Below are 8,562 nucleotides of genomic sequence, written 5' to 3' on the forward strand. Positions count from 1 at the left end.
AGATGTGTATATGAAGTATTCTTTACAGTTTATAGGTTCTCAATTACAAGTTTCAGAGGATGGAGGCCCCTTGCACTGAACATACACACTTATAAAAAAATTATGCTGTTGAAAAGACCTTGAGGAGTTTACTCTTAACCTGAACTATTTTGTGGACCTGTTTTATATCCACACAAAAAACTGTAACCATAACTGAGACGATAGCAAAGTGAAAGTCCTCCCTGAATGATTCCAGTAACCAACCAAAGCCTCTCACATCAGAGTTTCCTTGAAAGACAGGATACTTTCAGACACTGACAAGACCATCTGGCCTCCTTTCCAATCACAGTCATCTGCAAGCAAGTCAAATACACAGGATGAAGGCAGGTCTGCAGACATGTATTCTACATACAAAGGAAGGACAGACTCCTAGAAATTTAATGGGAAATATACCAAAACCTTCCACCAAAACTTTAGAGATAAACACGAAAAAATCTGGATCTGAATGGAATCCCTGGAAGGCACCAAGAAAGAATTTGTCTATAAAAGCAAGCACATTTCACAGGGAGTGGGATTCTTCTGTGGAAAGCAGTCACAGAATAAGAGAGAATTGCAACCCTGAACAGCCAGAAAGCAGCTAACAGAGAACCAGACCTCCTGAGACATCTTGTTTGGTTTGATGTGTCACTAAATAGATCGTAACAGTGAGGTTTCCTTCCACTTCGTTACCTATCTGAACAAAACTTTTTAACTATAATTTTAGTATATGTAAGTTGATAATGTATTTTTATTGTATTTTATCTTACAGTAGGTTACCATAATATCCAAACAAGTAGTTTGCATCGAGCTGTTCCTCACCCAGAATGAAGTGAGTCTACAAAGGTGCATTTCTAAATACCTCAAGATGTTCCCTGATTCCCATTATCTTATTTTTCTTCTAGCATAGAAAGAAGTACAGACCTGTTTGAGAGCAGTTTCTCCCAAGACAGGCAATGAAGAAAAATAGCAAGAGAGAGGCATGTTTAACTTCCCAAAAATCTCAGGGGAGGTGGAAGTAGACCAGATCCTTCTTTAGAGAAATAACTCTGATTCATGCAACTATTAATATTGCTCCAGAAAAGAATGCTTATTTTAATAACTATCTGCCAGGATTTTGATCATTATTTCATCCTTGGAAAGCCAGCATCATCACATGCTTTTCATTTTTATTTGATCCACAGTGCAGAATCTGGCCCATATTAGAAAGATCAGATTTTATTATTGACAGACAAATGAGCTGTCAGGAAATTCTCAGTCCTATCAGATATGACATCTTGATTGTTAAAATTAAACAAGAAGTTCCGAGGTTTGGAAGATGAAAAAAAAGTATGTTCAGCACTTTACATTAAGAAATTAGCATCTAAAAAAGACATTAAAAATTAATCCTGAAATAGGAACATGAATTTCACCAGGGTATTCCTGGCACATTTTGCAAGAAAGCAGGGACATCAAATTTGGAAAACCATGCAAAATTAGATGTTTATGACTAATGACTATGTTTATGACTATGTTCTGTTTATTTAACTTTCAGGAGGTCTTACTAAAAGTATCCTATAGAGATGAATTTACTTCTTTACCTGCTTTATTGAAGAGTCAGCTTTCATTTTTAAATGAAATTTGACTTTGTCTGTGTTACAGTAAACAACCCTGACTGCTGTCATGCAAATCAATTAAAAAATTCATACATATTTTTAAATGGGCTTCAAAACTGTCAGATAGTATCCTGCAGTTTCACCCAATTTAAGCATTCTGCTGAAACACTCAGAAAGGAAAGCTCTGCATCTTTCATGTCACATCCATGAGGATTTTAGAGACTTACAGACCACGTAAGTGAGAAACTGATAGCTGGTTGGTAACCATGCAGTTTTTCTAACCTGATGGCCCATCAAGTATGTATTCATCTACTTTCCTTATCTCAACCCCTATAGGCATGAGGCAGAGTGTGAGCCAAAGGTCACTGATCTCAACAGGTGCATTTCATTCACTGAAATGGTTTTGAACATGAGTCAGAATGAGCACTGGTTCACTCTTTTGCTGATGTTGCAGTTTCAAATGTAGAAAGCCATATTAAATTACTGATTTTGAAAGAGGATCCTGTAGATTGTACTTCTACTTTACTTTTTTCAAATAGGTTTTTTTATTTTATAAAATTTTATACTTTAAGCTGATTTTGTACTCTAAATCTACATTTCCATAATTAACAAGCATAGACCTATGTGAGATTACTACCCATGCAGTATTACACATACCCCTGGGACGTGAAACAGAAATGTAAGAATAACGGGGTATGGATTTATTGACATCAAAGGGAGCTATGTCATTAACATAAGCAATATCACCATGGCTCCTACTTTCTAATCTAAAATTCAACCAGAAGAGTAACAAAAGACTAAGAAGATGTCATTGGACAGCAATGGTAAGGAAGCAGACTTAACTACTGTTTGGAGTAAGTTCCTGCAGAAAACAGTACTGTTTTAAATCCCACTGCACATCTACAACAATTATTATTAACTACCAAATTTGCAATCATAAGCTGATTCTGTGAAATCACAATATTAAACACAATGCTCTAATAAACTAGACATTTTGTATATATAGTCCAGTTCTATTGTTCATATAACTTGTGATATGTAAATGTGCTGAGGATTTTTTATATCTATTGCCTCAGAATTTAAACTGCAGTCAAACAATGGAATCTAATTTTTAGGTTCAATATTATGTGGTTTGGGCCCCTGGCAATTTGGTAGAATTGCACTAGATCAGATATACCTCATCTTTCAATTAAAAAAAAGAACGCTTAGGTGAATCTGAAACCAGAAACATGCGAGTGCTTTGGTCTTCTAAATGGCTCCTCCCTAAAAGAACTGGACTTACACATATTCAATAAACTACTTGCTTTATCACACTGCCAGCAGTAACATCTTCCCTTGCACAGAAGTAGCCTATTACAAGTACATTATCAAATGCTACAACATTTCATCCTAATCAAAGATGTATTTAAAAAGAAACTGAAACTACGATTTATTAAAACAGTATTGCTAAACTTTTAGCTAAATCTGAAGAAGGAGTTAGGTAGATACTTGGTAGAAGTAAATACCACTGATAAACAGAAAGGAAACTCCCTATGTGTGGGAAACTGGATGGGTGTCAATATCTGTGTATGAGCTGGCAAGCTGTCCTGAAAAACAGAAGGAATTTCAGTAGTTCCCCTGCTAGTGCTGTAAACAATTATACAATAATTAGCCATGCATATCTGAAAAAAGAACAATAATATGTTTTTCAAAGCTGAAGATCACGTGGATAAGTTGATGTCTTTCTGACAGCAGATTACTAGCAACCAAGAAAACTAATTTCTGATATATGCTTAAATGCAGTTTCATTGTGCTTATTCACCATACAGACTTTTAAAAAAATCAAAGCATGGAATATTTTGTACATGGGAGATGGATCTTTTTCCTGACCATTTATGAGCAAATGAATTCATTATGCAAATGTACAATCACATGCTTGACACAAGAAATTTACTCATTTCCTTAGCTTGTCACATTGTGCAATTTGTTTTCCAATGCAGAATTATGCTCAATATTAATAATAAATAAGTCAAAAGTTCTGTTTTGTGAATGTCTTGCAGCTGGCCCTTCATAAATCTAAAATGCCAATAACTATCAAGTAGTGCAGATACGCCTTAGTGAGAACATTCCAACTGTTTTGGTCATGCTGTAATTTTTGTTTCAGAAATATGGTTTTAATAGGGTTTTACTAGAGAAAATTATCAGTGGAAATGCTTAAGTTTTTTTAAGCTCAGACTTGATATTACAAAGTAAATGTGGGAAAATAGGTGGAATCTATGTTGCTAAACACTCCCCATAAAGTTCACAGTCTTGAGAATATTTCTAGTACCACAAAAATATCCTCATGAGTGAAATAATATCTTTTTTCCATGTTAATCAAAAACCTCCAAGGGAGACATTTCTCTAGATGAAGAGGGGGGAAAGATTTTTGGAAAACATCAGCCACTCCACAAATCAGAGAATGCTATGGTGTTAAGGAGAAGAAGAGTCACCCTAACTGCTAGCATATTAGAGAAAAGGAGATAGAGGTCTCCTAAAGGCTGAATGGGCCCATCTTTAAATTTTCTTGGATCTTGTCAAATAAATTTCACATGTGCCCACTTTCAAAATGTGATTTTTGGCTCTTCAGAACATTTTCTACTGACTGAAATATACAGCTATCTTTTTGCTCTGGAATCATTTTTCTTTTCATAAAATCTTAAAACATAAAGCTGGAGGAGAAACAAAAATGCCATCCTTTAAGCTCTTTACCTCCACCAAGCAGGATCCCCGTGCATGTCAGATGTTCCTGGCAAATAGATACTTCTCTAACTTGACTGTTCAGGCCCTTAGTAATGAAAGCCTTTTCCAAGAATCTATCCCAGTACTTATTTAACCTTGTGAGTAGCCATCACATTTTGCTAAAATCTGAAAGAAATCTTTCATGGCACAGTTAATTAATTTCTTCTTGTGTTACCCAGCGTCAGTGGAAATATTTTGCTTATTTGAAGACTTAACATGCTGCCTTCTTGTCTCCTCTAGATTCATCAATGCTTTCCAAGTTTCACAGGTTCTGATAATTTCAGCTGCTCAGCCACTGACCATCTCCAAGAGCCAATCCCTACAGAAAGAATGGTATCCCAAGGCCCAAAAACCAGCCCCAAGGTGGGGGAGTGGAAGTTGAGTGGAAGCTGTTGCGTGCCCTGTCACACCTCCAGCACTGCCCACTCGCAGATCTGTGTGACTTTGGTGTAAGCCAGGCTCATCCGTGGTCACTACCGGCCAAACTGGGCTCCTGAAAAAGACAGCAGTTCTGTCCTGTGCTTGAGGGGCAACACCATGATTCCCCCCCAGGCCAGTGCTTATCTCAATGTCCAACCCTACCTGAAAGGGCTTGCTGCAGCAGGAGGATGCTGCTTACAAAGATAATAAGAACATTCTCTAACCTATTATCTAGCTAGCTAATTAAAAGAGCTGATAGTGGACTGCACAAAACTGCTGAGTTAGCCCTTGAGTCTGAATTCATCCTCTAAAGGATCATCTCATGTCCTGACTGTATCTCCTTTGCTTATGAAAATATCCACAGCCCTAATGTAACAGTACTTAATACCTTTTCCCTACTGACAAGGGGTATTAGCCAGTCCTGAGTGGAAATTAATTAGATTTAATGTATTTTTGATAGGCCTGTATTGACTGTAACTTGCCTCCTTTCATTACTCTCCTTTTTCTAAGTACCAACAAATACAGAGCTTAATTTTTAGTTCCAGTATTTTTCCATGCATTGAAGCAAAGCTGACTCATCAATAATGACTCTTGTTTAGTCCATTTAAAGGGAGACACTAGCTTTATCATTTTCACAGAATATGTGGATTTGGAAGGGGTGCATCAGGATCATCAAGTCCAACTGCTCAGCACCATCCCCAAGAGTCACACCATGTGCCTGAGGGCAATGTCCAAACACTTCTTGAACTCAGACAGGCTTGGCACTGTGACCACTTCCCTGGGGAGCCTGTTCCAGTGCCCAACCATTCTCTGCACGAAAAGCTTCTCCTGATACCTAACCTAAACCTCCCCTGACTCAGCGTCGCTCCATTTCCTAGACTCCTGTCACTGGTCACAAGAGAGGAGAGATCCTGCTGGAGTAATATCCAATTACCCGATATAAAAAAAATTATACAGTTTTTCTGCTAGGCAAATTGCAATTATTAGCAAATCCTCTGCTTGAATCTCTTACAGTATGCCAATTAACCCTTCCTGTTCTGTTAGATCGTGTTAAAAAGAAAATATTTAATTTCTCACTTATATCAAAATTAGATATATGGGCATAGTTCTAGATATTCTACATAGCTACACATTTATAGAATACTTTTAAAGAGAGTTTAAAAGGTAAAGCAATGACAATAATTATGTTTTAGGAGTTCCCAGGTAAAATGAAATTAAGAAAAGAAAGAATATTGTGAAAGAGGAATAAATTTATAAGATAAAAGAAGAAAACAGAAAAAAGATCACCATAAGAAAAAAAAACCAAGAAACCCAAAGCAAACAACAAAACCCAACCAAAGACAAAGACAGATGAGAGTAAGTAGAACAACCAATCTGTCATTGAATCTGGATTTAAAGTGGCTCTTCAACTTAATCATATTCAAGATTTATTCTTTAGGGTAGAACCACTAAGAAAAATGTTCCAAAATGTATTAAAAATAATTTGAACTTCAAAAGTATTTCATTTCTGTTTTGCAGCTTTGGCTAGTACATTATTTATCATTTGGATCACAATAAGACAAATTCCCCAAATTAGCACAGCTTCACCAAAACAGACCAGAAAAACAAAGAAATATTTCAAGATACCAAGGTCACTCTTCCTTATGCTCCTTGGCCACACACTGCTTCTGAATCCCTTACAGGAGCAGAGCTGACAGAAATATTCTGCTTAGCTTCTCATTAAGCAAAGGACAACTACTTGTTTACAAAATGTTTTTCTACTGGAGAACCAAGCCCTGTGTTTGTTCTTACTTTTTTCTTTGCTGCAGCAATATTTTAAATAAAGGAAATTCTTATCTGAAATGAAAGAGACAGTCCAATTTACACTTGAAGTATGATACACAACAGAAACTTGACATACTTGACATACATATGTAAATATAATTATGCATTAAAAACCCCAACTCTTTTATATATTTCAGGCATCCCATACTGTGACATCATCTTATACTCTTTTTGTGAAAAGTTTCCTATAGATCCGCAAAACATTACTAATACATTTACCCTATAACCTGCAATGTTTTTAAGGGTTGGGTGGGTGTGGGGCTTTTTTTCACATCCCGCCTGTTTCGTGGAAATTTCCATTAGTCCTGAAATAGTGTTTTGTTTTCTACAGTCCAACAGTCATTGCACTTGGCAGGTCTTTAATGACCTTGCTGTTGAAACTTTGAAGATCATCTGATGACTTTTGCAGAGTTTCTCTGTGTCCTAGAGGCAATGGGATACAGCACCCTCTCTGTGGGCTGCTCTGATAGCACTGTACCATCCTCACTGCTTGATACAGCAGCACCAAGCAGAACAGAGTCTTATGCCAGATTCTTTTTCTCTCAGTTTTACTTATTCTATAAATAAACAAGACAAGACAGAATCCAGCTCTTTAAAAGCCCAGTCAAGAAAACATAAAACAGTAATTGGAAAATAGAGATTATGAAGTTAAACTGAAGTTCTCCTAGATCACATCTGCCAATCTGATAAACCAACATGGTTCCTCCCCTGCCACCAACGAATGTGAAAATAATGTCTACAGAGAACAATTTGTTTTGCTGTGATGAGAAAACTGATCAGCAACTGCCCAGTAAAATAAAGAACACAAGTGAGATTTTTCAAGAAAGAAGTAAATAAAGCAATAGAGAGGATATGAAGTTGCTGACACTGAACTTTTTCATCCAGCACTCCTTTTGGTTGAGCCAAAAAGCTATTTGTGGAAAAATAATAACTGCACAAAGCCAAGTAATAAGTGTCATGTCATGGTGCTGTTATATTGCTTTTTTATGTGAAGCAAAATCCTTTGCAAATGTTAGCAATAGTTCAGGAATCCTTTACTAAAATTTTATTTTTAAACTCTAGGGAGGGAAGAATATTGTGGCACAGAAGTAATACAATTAAAGGTCACACAGTAAGCCAATAAAGTGGCTGATCACTCAGTCAGTTCCCCTGGTCCTGAATTACACAGAGGCTTCCCAAAGATATCTCAGAGTGACATCAGCAGAAGTATCCCAAAGGATAAAAACTAGAAGGAACCTCTCAGTCCTCATATCTACCAAGTCTCTTCACTCTGGCATTCTGCAGAGGACTTTGCCAATACTCATTTTATCAATTTTTACATATTCACATTCTCCCTTCTCTATTTTCCATCTCTGCCACCCGCAGTGTTCAGATTCAATACTGAGGACTCACAGAGGACCTGGGGGAGAAATCTTCAGGGGTATTGCCAGAAGCTTTCCAGAGAGATGTTAACACAGTACTTGGGAGACTACTTGCAAAACTGAATGTTACAGAGATTAAAAAAAAAGATAGAAATGGTGAAATTAATTTAATGTACACTGAAAGAAAAAAAAATCACATTTACCAACAGAACTTCCCTTAGCAACTTTCTCACATTATCCTACTCATTCAGGCAAATTTGTGATTGGATGTTCTGCAAGTGAAATAGCTTGCTGCTAAAACAGGGGAGTTAGGACAGTGGTCATCATGGCAGCAGTTCCCATGGCAGCAGTCACCATGCCACTTGAACACAGAGCTGGCGCTGCCAGGGAAGAGCACGCTGTGTGCTGCACAGCACTGGCTTGCTCAGAGCTTGACACCTCATTCTTCCACCCTTCCACAAAGGAAGATGCTCTAAGTGAATTAGGAGCTGTGCACCAGCTGGCCAGGCTAAACCCCCAGTCATTCCAGAGAGCAGAACTCTGCCCCAGGATACATGCTCAGTTTTGTGAATACCTGATTCAGCACA

This window comes from Chamaea fasciata, unplaced genomic scaffold, assembly GCF_029207755.1.
Source record: "Chamaea fasciata isolate MVZ Bird 193981 ecotype frontalis unplaced genomic scaffold, bChaFas1.0.hap1 SCAF_6, whole genome shotgun sequence".
Taxonomy (NCBI): Eukaryota; Metazoa; Chordata; class Aves; order Passeriformes; family Sylviidae; genus Chamaea; species Chamaea fasciata.